The following is an 11,487-nucleotide window of genomic DNA, read 5'->3' on the forward strand; positions in this document are numbered from 1 at the left end:
GAAGTTACAAAAAGACCCTGAAGAGACTGAGTTTGTCCTGATTTACCAAAGATTCTGTTGCCAAGCAGAGAGAGGGTTCAGAATACAAATGAACACTTTCTAGGTGAAAATAATTTCTTTTTGAACCTACCTGAATTTGTAGCCTAAGAAATTTGTTTCTGTTACACAATGAAACTATTTTAAATCTGTTAAAATAAAGTCTTCATATTTTAATCATGGTTGAAAATGTTCTGAAATATTCTTATTTGTATGTAGATTCTTCCAAAAACATATCTGCAAAGGGGTCAGGGAAAGTATATAAGAGGTACGCCTCCACAGAGATTTCCAGAGGCATAATCAGCTACTAATGCAAACTACCAAATCCATAAGCATAGAGTAAGAATTTCCAGCATCCTAATGGGACAAAGCAGAAGTAAGTCCTTTGTAAATAACAAATAACTAAATTAAAGAGGTAAAGGTCGAGAAGGTGTCAGGGAGAGAAATCTATTCCTTCATTTAGTCACTCCTTCAATAAACAATCATTGAATGTCTCCTGTGCCCAGTTATTATTTTGGGAATAATAAGTCACCATCTATTGGTAAGAAAGAAAATGGTCATCAGGATGTTCAGTACCTTTGTGCCATTATGTATGTCAGTATTTTCTTCTTAACCTTACTATTGTGGGAAATCAAACTTCAGAAAGCCAGAGAAAATACAACGCAGATCTCCTATATGAATTAGAAGTAGGATTTAGGGGGACAGACAAGGAGGATTCCCAACAGAACTCAGAGTAGACTTCAAGCTCCAAAGGAGTTAGGAATGCACCAATCTTTTGCTTATATATTATTCAAAATTTCTTATCAGAGCAAGAGCCATGGGGACCCATGGAAGTAATTAGCATCTTACTCTGTGCCAACAACAGTTCTATGTGCTTTATGCCCACCAGTCCATTTAATCCTCACATTCTATGAACAAGATGCCATTAGTGTAGCCTTAACTATTGCTGAATGAATAAATAAGGTTTGAGAAAAGAGCTGTACTCTCTTCATGTTTCGTTACTTCTTCTCCTCTCCACTGACTCCAATTCAAGACACTACCTTGTCTTTTCTATTTAAAATTTAATTTTGACTCTTTATACCACCTTTACCAAACTATCACTCAATATCTTTCCCTCCCCTTATTGTCAGATTTTTGAATCTCAGCTCTCATTATCTCATCCCCAAGCAATGAAATCAGTACTTCGTGGGAACTGCTCTAAGAGATTGTCATTGTACACAGGAATGTTAAACTTAAAATCCTCTTCCATGCAATTTTTCTTTCTGGGCTTCTACATACATTTTGAAGTTGACCAACTTCTTGCAACTCTCCTTTCCAGCCGCTGAGAGAACCTGCTTCATAACTTCTTCCCTTATAAAACACAGTCAATCTCACTTGAGGAAAATAACTAAAAATTCCACCCAGTCACTTCATTCTGCTGAAATTTCAGAGTCTATGGGTGACATGCAGTCCTTTCTCAGGTTCATATTGCTCACAATAGACAAAACTTCAACTAAGATTTCCATTCAGAAAGTGAAGTATGGAACACACACAGTAGACTTGTAAACAAATTTCAGATCCATAGAGCAGGAATTTCAAAATTCCCTAGCCTAGGAGTGATAAGTTAGTTCCTTGCTGGCTGATTGGGCAATCTTCAAGAAAGGTTTTGAATAACCAGTCTGACATCCAGTTGTTTGGAAAAGAAAAACAACTGGTTTTTTCCAACCTCAATTTTCACATGTTCTCTATTCTGTTAGATCTCTTCTTGCAAACAAGCTAGTTATTACCTGAGCTCATCATTCTCATTCTTTCTTGATAAAATCAGTATAGTCAATAGTACACCCTAACTATATGACCCAAAGTGCTTCCTTTTGAACCAACACTGTTTAGGTGTATTGTCTACCTTCCAAATTATTACAGGAGAGACTTTTATCAAATATTCTTCCAGAGTGTAAGAAGTCTCACTAGTTTTGTAGGTTTCAATGTACCTGGGTTACCTGTTACATAACAGCTAGCCTGAGGACATACATTTCAGATTTTTTGTGGCTTTATCCAGTTCAAGCTACTCATTTGTTAGTAAGGATAAGAATCAGATGCTCTAAGAAAGAGATTCTAAATTATTTCAGTAGCTTAAGGATAGAAGTTTATTACTTTCACACAACATAACCAAAGGTAAGAGTTCTAGGCAGGCAGGGGCTCTGTTACTCAGAATCATTCAAAGACCCAGGTCCTTTCCATCTCGTTTCTCTGCATATGCAAGAGTGTGTGTCAAAGCAAATCCTCAGGTACATTCAGGTTATAGTTCATGCAGAGGTGAAAGGGCATGTGTATTAGTCAGCCAAAGGGGTGCTGATGCAAAGTACCAGAAATCTGCTGGTTTTTATAAAGGGTATATATTTGGGGTTATAGCTTACAGTCACAAGGCCCTAAAGAATCCAACTCAAGATACCATGAGAGGTACTTTCTCACCCAGAGTCTGTTGCCACATGCTGAGACAAGATGGCGGGTGATGCCTGCAAGGGTTCAGTCTTCCTCCTCCTCCCAAGGCTCCATGGTCCCTGCTTCTTCCCATATCAGCTGCAGGCTGGGACAAGCCTTGTCTGTCTCCCGAGCCTTGTTTCTATCCAGTCTCAGCTGCTCTGCTCTTTCCGCAAGGCTAGCTGTGAACTCTCAGACGAATGGCTCATCCCTCTTCCTAGGACCTCTCTTCCTGGGGCCTCTGCCATATCTAATGGAAGCTTCTCTCTTTTCTCACATATCTGCTTCTCTGTGTATTTACTTCCAGGGACTCCATCTTGAAAACGCTAACTTTCTCCTTGGCCATGTTGTTTCCTCAACATCCTATTGATGTGGTCCAATCAAGCCTTAATCATTATTTAATCAAGTAAAAGTGAAACCTCTGAATCCAATCCAATCTAATATGCCCAGAGAGACAGACCAGTTCAGAAACATAATCCAAAATCCATTTTTTGGAATTTGAAACAATATCAAACTTCTACGGCATGCAAGGTATGAGAAAGGAGGTCTGTCAAGTGAAACCACATTTAATCCAACACTACTACCAGAATCTTAGTTACATAATCACACAAGGTTGCAAGGGCTGTCCCCAGCTGGGCATCCACTTTCTAGCTGCAATTCTGCTGCTGTGGAACAAGAGAACAATGATTTTGTTTGGAGAGTTAGAAATCTATTGCTATGAAACAAAGGAAGAATAGATTTTAACGGGCAATTAGGAGTATTTATCAAAATATGTGCCCTTCCTTTATAATGTACAATCTTACTGGGGAAACATGCAGGGTAAATATGTAATTACAAATAGTGCATTAATGGTTGTGACAGTTGTAAATACAGCATGATGTTAAGTAATATTAAAGCAATGGATCTAACCTGGCCTTAGGGGTCAGGAAGGCTTCTAAGAGCAGAAACATATAAAAAGAGTCCTAAAGGATGAATCATAGTTATTCTAGTTGGAGAGGGGGGTAAGAATTTTTAGGAAAAGAAAAGAACTCAACTGCTTGAAGGCCTGGCACTATGGGAAAACCATTAGTATCACCTGGATGGCATATAAAATTTTGCTTAAAGAATGAATTTTTGGAATATAGAAAGCATGGGAGAAATGTTGTGAAATGAGATGTAAGAGGCTTTCTTTTAAGAAATGCTCTATCAATAACACAATTAATGGCACAGAGGACAATATTAGGTGAAAGAAATAAACTGATAATTTTGAGTCAAAAGTGATTCAAAAGAGAATGTAACATATTTGAGAGTAATTTACCAATTCATTTCTTATCTTTATCTTTTTATAAATAAGGCAAAACCTAAAATCATATGTCTTAAACATAACAAAATATATTAAACATCTAATTAGGTATAAAATTAGAATTATAAATGATAAAGCATTGTGCCTTGGCTTAATTGAAAACTTTTTTCTTTCTTAATAGTATTGGACATCATGATGCTGTTTAGAATTTATGGCACTTTAGATTCTATTCACTAAATATTTCCTGTTTTGGTAAATGGCCAGGGTATCTTGTTAGAAGATTCGGAATCCATATCTATAACCTAAAAATCCTCCTATATAATATATTCAAGGGACTAGCCAGAAATGTAATCAAAGGTTCATTATAAGGGTGTATTTATTCTTTTCTAGTGAAAACATAGAAGTGCCCCAAATTGTTAAATTGTGGCAAATTAATATGAAATAAAAAACTATTTGCAGCAGAAATTGTATTTTGAAATGGATTTTTAAAACTTGGGGAAACATTCTAAAGGATATAAATCCATTTATGCAATATTATCCTCATTTTTATTTATGTATGCATAGAAGTAAATATGTTAAAAATGTTAACTACAGTTAGATTATGAGTGATTTTAATTTTCTTTTTTATACTTAGGAATTTTTCAAAGTCTATTAAATAGCATATATATCTTTATAATTAGCAATGTTTGAAACATAACTTTGTGCTCCATAAAAAGTGTCTGAAGGATCTTTATTGGCATAATATTCTCTTTTAAATACCTCGATATATAAAATATATCCCTCAAAAATGGACTCTGAACTCAACTTTAGTATAAGATATTCCATTTTTCTAATTACTTTTATGGAAGAAATAAAGTTCACATTTAATATTTCAAAGTCATTCTAAGTACATTTCTAACCCAAAACTAAATTTAAAATCAAATGTTAACATCCCAGAAAAAGTCAGAAGATAAAAATACTAAAACTAAAAATATGATGATCAGCAGAGGAGGAGGTGGAAGTGACACATCCCAAGCTTTCATGATTTGACTTTAGTTTTTCACCTGCTACACACCACATTTACACTTCCAATTTTAGGAATTATTTTGCATCCTTATTTTTCACTGTCTGTTATCTTTGCCATTTGGCTTTCCTCAGACTATTTTGACCCCAATCAATCAATCAATCAATCAATCTCTTCAAAAACTTTCAGCTTCTAAACAGGGCATAGTACAAGATGCCCAGATAGATCCAAGAAACTCTACTCCTACGTTCAAGATGTATTTAGATGGTTTGAGAGATAAGTTATAAACACATCCACATCTAGTACCCCAGCCCACACATTGCAGATGCTCAATAAATGTCTACTGCATAATAAAATTTTTATTGAAATGTAATGACAGCAATAAATTAATGCTAAAAATAAAATACATGTTATGACAGTGTCTCATGAGCAGGGTAAGTCATAACAACGATAGCTTTTATATAAGGGAGAGAAGACTATAGGCTGGACTTACCTAAGGCCACCTGGGCTTCTGTGTGCAGGGTCATGATTAGCCCATGCAATGCCTCTGTACTCATTTGGAAAAGTCACCCCTGACCTTAGGTGGTGCAACACTACAGTGTGTAGCTTGACAGAGTAATAATAGGCTGATTTTAACTCCCTGTCAAACACCTGCAGGCACTGTAGGTCACTAAATAAAATAGAACATGGTTCTGAAAGCAAGGGAACTTGTGTCTTAAAGACATTTAATATATTTCTTTGATTCACAATTTGTTTTCCCAAATCCCTCTTCCCTTCCTGCAGTGGTCATGATCCCAATTACCCCAAAACTATCATCTCTTGATCCTTAAGTTTAACCAACCCATGAAATAGAGATATGCTTTAAATGTTGTTTCCATTTTGAAATAATTTTCCCTCAGTTATCTTCCTCAATTTAAAAAAACAATTATTGTAACAGAGATGGTCAATCAAGATGGTGGAGTAAAATTATTAATAGTAGGAATAGCTCATAACACCCTCACTGTCCCCACACTCTTTCTCCAGCACAAAGTAGAGCTGGTCTGTAGTCCCATTGTGCATCCCGGGCCACGTTCCAGAGGGAGCAAAGAACCCCTGTGCTTGTACAGGGGTAGCAATTTGTTGGTGCCAATCTATCAGGTGGTAGCCAGAAAGACTGAACCATGAAACTCCTCTCTGACTCACCCTTCCAAAATGTACGTTAGAAGCCGTTAAGTCAAAGCAGACTAGGGTAAAGGAGTACTTGCTTTAAGACACACAATAGAGTACCCAGGGAGGGGGAAGTCTATTTCATAGTAAATAGAGGGGACATTCAGATTCTTGTAAATGTGGGAATTCCTAAGGCCACAAGCAGGTACAAGCCCAGGACAAGATACAGACTCCAAAGAGATATACATTGGGCTGTTTTTCTTGACAGGAAGGCTAAACTCTGAAGGAGAGCACCATTCAACAAGGATACAATTTGAAAAGACTGTAAAAGTGTTTTTTGCATCGTTTCTTTCTTTTTGTTAGCTCCTGACATTCAAGGATCTCTGTCATATCACTAGTTGGATATAAACCTAACAAACAGCTCAGGGACTAAACCCCAGATTTAAAAATCTTAAAATATACACTGTGCAACAAAACATTACAAGACAATGAAGCAGGAAATGATGGCCCAATCAAAGGAACAAGACAAAAGTTCAGAAACCATTGATGAAAAAGAGCAGACTTTGGAAATATCAGACAAAGACATTAAAAAATTATCTTCAATATGCTCAAGGAGATAAGGGATAACATGGAAAAGGAATTAAATAATACCCAGCAAAACAATGAAGAAAAAATATGAGAATCTCAATAAAAAGATAGGAATTTTAAAAAGGAACCAAACAGAATTACTGGAGTTGAAGATCACAATAACTAAAATGAAACATTTCCTAGAGAATTTCAACAACTGATTTGAACTGACAGAAGAAAGAATGAGTGAACCTGAAGACAAAAGAATTGAAATGGTTCAGGTGGAGAAGTAAAAAGAATGGGGGAAAAAAACGTGAGCAGAGTCTAAGGTATCTCTATGACACCATTGAGCATACCCAATATACACATGTGGGAGTTCCAAAAGGAAAAGAGAGAGAGAAATGAGGCAGAAGTAATATTCAAAGAAGTCATGGCAGAAGAATTCCCAAATTTAACGAAAGAGAGGAATATGCACATTTAAGAAGCTCAATGAACTTCAGAGAGGATAAAATTGAAAAGCACCATGCCCAGACACACATTAATCAAGTAATTGAATGTCAAGGACAAAAAGAGAGCTCTGAAAGCTGCAAGAGAAAAGCAATGCGTTATGTATAAGGGAGCCCCAATGAGACTGAGTGCTGATTTCACCATGGAAGCAAGAAGGCAGCAGGACAAAATATTTAAATTGCTGAAAGAAAACAATGGCCAACTAAGAATGTTCTATCTAATGAGTATGTTGTTCAAAAATGAGGGAGAGCTGAGACATTCCCTGATAAAAGCTGAGGGGAAGTTCTTCACCACTAAACCTGACCTAAAAGCAATACTAAAGGAAAATCTTCAGACTGAAAGGAAGTGATACTAGATACTAGAGAGAAGTGGCACAAAGAAATAAAGCTCTCCTGTAAAGTTAACCATACGAGTAACAAATGCTAGTACTATTGTAATGTATTTTTGGTAAGCAACTTGATTGTTTACTTCTTACAGTTTCTAAAATACAAAACTATAAAAAACAAAGATAAACCTATGGTTTTGGACAAATGATGTACAAAGCTATCATGTGTAACACGTATAACAATAAGGTATGGGACTGAGGGTATAGGAACAGAGTTTGTGTATATTTGGAAGTTAAGAGGGTATTAACGCAAACATGATTTTTATAGATTTAAGATGTCAAAATTAAGCTCTATGGTAACCACAAAGAAAATAAGTGAAAAACATACAGATGGAAAGGAATGGGACTCAGAATGGTACACTACAAAAAATAAAATACAAAAGAATGCATGAACAGAAAATTAAGGGACAAAAAGGATATAAAACTTACAAAGATAAAATAGCAAAATGGCAGAAGAAAGCCTTTCATTAACAGTAGTTTTTAAATGTAAATGTGTTAAACTCTGCAGTTAAAAGGTAGAGATCTACAGAATGGCTTTTAAAAAGCATAATGAACTATATTCTGTGTATTAGAGACTCATCTTAAATTCAAAGACATAAATTATGTTGAAAGTGAAAGAAAGGGAAATACTGATCATGCAAATAATAACCAAAAGACGCTGGGGTAACTATTCTGATATTAGATAAAGTAGACTGTAAGTTAAAAGCTGCTACAATGCAAAAAGAAGATCACTATATACTGATAAAAAGAGTCAAGTCAAAAAGAAGACATAACAATTGTGGATATATAAGTACCTAAGGGCATAGCCCAAAATACACAAAGCAAGTATTAACAGATTTGAAGGGAGAAATTTATGTCTCTACATTAATAGGAGGAGCATGCACGCTTGTAGCCCTTGGAATTTCCCCCATTCATGTGGTTTGGATGTCCCCTCATCCCTCGGAAACAGTTATCCATGGTCCCAGGCACTGCACTGAATGTTCTACAGACAGCAATCCTTCACTCTTGAAAGCAGAACCTGACTGTTCTCCCACAGCATTCTGCAAAAGAGCTCCTTGAATCACTTTCTACATATAGCAATTGGTGGATGGATAGTCACTCAAGCCACCACCATACAGATTGGGCCAGGCAAAAACGCTCCCAGTGTGTGCATAAGGGTTACTCGGTTCCCTCTAGAACTGGAACCAGAGATCCACACTGAACGCAGCTCCACACTGAGCCAATGAGGGCTGGCTGAGAGATCAACCAGTGTGCTACACAAGAAGCTTCCACTTTCAAGCGACCTTTTTCTTGATTCAGCACTCACCCTGTTACTGCAGTCCTTTACCTGTTTTCTTGAGCTTTGAAGAAGTTCTTTCTGTTTTGGGGTTGTTCAAAGCTTCTGTGAGGTGCTAGAGCCCTGAAGTGACACTCCACCATCTTGCCTGGGACCCCATTTTTCAATCTGGTTATTTTTTTTTTTATCTTCTTTTTGAATTTTGAGAGTTATTTGTATATTTTAAATATTAGTCTTTTGTCAAATATATGATTTGCGAATATGTTCAACTAGCCTGTAGCATACTTTTTCTTAATCTCTTAAGGATGTCTTTCACAGAGGAAAATTAAAAATTTTTTATGAAATCCAAATTATCAACTTTTTTAATTTAAAAAATTGTTATTGATCATGATTTTGGTGACTTACTGCAGCTCACAAAGATTTTCTACTACATTTTAATCTAGAAGTTTTACAGTGTTACATCTTATATTTATATCTAAGAACCAGTTTTGTTTATTTTTGGAAGGTATGATGGTATGAGGTTAAAAGAAATTTATTTTTTTTCAATCTGGATGGTTAATTTTTCAAACACCATTTATTGAAATGATTACATTTTCTCCATGTAAATACTTTTGTGTATTTGTGGAAAATCAAAGACCATGTTTTTGCAGATATTTTCTGAACTTTATTCTCTTCCATTGATCTGTGTATGCCCCTGCAGTACTTACCATACTGTGTTTACTGTAGCTTTAGAGTAAGTATTAAAATAATTCCACCAGCAATCTTTTCCAAATTGTACGAGCTATTCCAGATCCTTTGCATTTTCTTACACATTTTAGATCCAGCTTGTCTATATCCATGAAAAATCCACTTGATTTGCTTTTCTTTCTCTAGTTTCTTAAGGTGGAAGCTTAGATTATTGATTTAGGATATTTATTTTTGGAAATATTAGTGTTTAATGCTCTAAATTTCCCTTTCAGCACTGCTTTAGTCACATTCCACAAACTTTGATATTTTGTATTTTCACTTTCATTCAGTTCACAATATTTTATAATTTCCTTTTAGATTTCTTCTTTCACTGTATTTGGAGTTTTTCATGTTATCCCTGTTTTTTTTTAATTTCTATTTTAATTCCATTATAGCCTTAGAACATACTTTGTATGATTTCAATCTTTTTACATTTCTTATGGTTGGTTTCGTGACTTAGATTATAGTCTATGTTGATGAATGTTCTACATGTGCTCTTAAAAATAATGTGTATTCTGATGTTTTAGAGTTATCTCATGGCTAAGTTAAATTAAAAAATGACCATTTTTTGGATTGTCTTGAGCCAGAACACACCTGAAATCTTCCAGTGTGGTAACTACTGTGAACTTGTCAACTTCCATAGCAGAAGGGCACACACACACACACACAAAATAGGTGGAAAAAAATACTTTCAAATAATTGTGATATTTTTTTCCTATTTTTTCTAATAATCTATTATATTTTGGTATAAGATTAAAAAAAGAAATGGCTGTTTAAAGCAATGACATGATTGTATAGTACTACCCAAAGTGAAACAGAGCAAAAATGTATTTACATGCAATCACATATTAATAATTTATAAAAACTTGCAATTTATTTTTCCCAAAGGAGTGGATTATAAAGATAATTTATATTAAATGAAATATACAAAAAATGAGAAAACCTCAATTATAACAGCAACAGAGATCCCTTTTTAGTTTTCCTTCTTTTTTTCACCCCAATAATAGAAACTTGAACTTTCAAACAATTAAATGCCTCCAACAGTAAGTACTCTATTGACATAATAAACAGAAACTATATCTTCATTTAAGATTATTTGTGGGAGATAGTCTACTGAATTTAAAGATGTTTCTAACATTTCTTGATATGATTTCATCATCTTTTTGATATATGAGCAATCCTTGTTTTGTATCACAAAATTTGAGGCTCACAAGGACATTATACATGATATAATTTGTCTCTTGATAATGTTTAATAACACTGTCAATTTGTATAAACTTTAGAACTTTTTCTAAATATCTCATTTTTCATAATGATAAATCTTTGATGTAAAGGACCTACTAACATTCCCGTTTTACAAAAAAAGAATATGGGACAAGTTCACAGAAGTAACTGTACTCTCTAGTAGTGAGAGCACAGACTCCACGTCAAGAGACATGAAGGTCAAAATCCCAGCTCTGGCATTTCACTAGGTTTAAGACCTGCCTGAGGCTCAATTTCTTTTTTTAAAAATATTTTTATTTAAATAGTTAATAATATTACTACATAATGTTAAGTGGTTATGAGATTGAAATGGGATAATATATGCAAGTCACTTAATATATAATATCTGGCATATAACAAACATTTAATACTCATTGGCTCTTAACTCTGAAGCACTATAATCAAGGATTCCTACTTCACTGAAGAGTCTGAGATAACTCCTTTAACATAGCTATTAGATTCTCTCATCTGTCAAACTTACCTTATAGAAATAACTCTCCCCTCTTGAAGGTTCTTTCTTCCTATCTCCTCCTTATTGGCTGATTTTTCCCTTTTGGGCTTAAAATTATCTTAGGCTTTCCTTTTACTCATCTCCAATGTCTGCCATAGATAACTTGCCATTTCTCTACTCTTAATTCCCAAAATCTCAAAAATATTCATTACTTTCTTATCACTCTTATTTATTTACAAAAACTATTATCTCAGGTGCAAGAATTGTATCTTTCTGGATCAAGCATAATCATTCAAGCTAAAATTTTGATCTTCTTTCCCTAGCTCCTGACTATTTTCAGTCACCTGGTCAATGAAGTATTCATTTAAACAGTTTCTTATATGATTTT

Source organism: Dasypus novemcinctus, chromosome 22 (assembly GCF_030445035.2).
Source record: "Dasypus novemcinctus isolate mDasNov1 chromosome 22, mDasNov1.1.hap2, whole genome shotgun sequence".
Taxonomy (NCBI): Eukaryota; Metazoa; Chordata; class Mammalia; order Cingulata; family Dasypodidae; genus Dasypus; species Dasypus novemcinctus.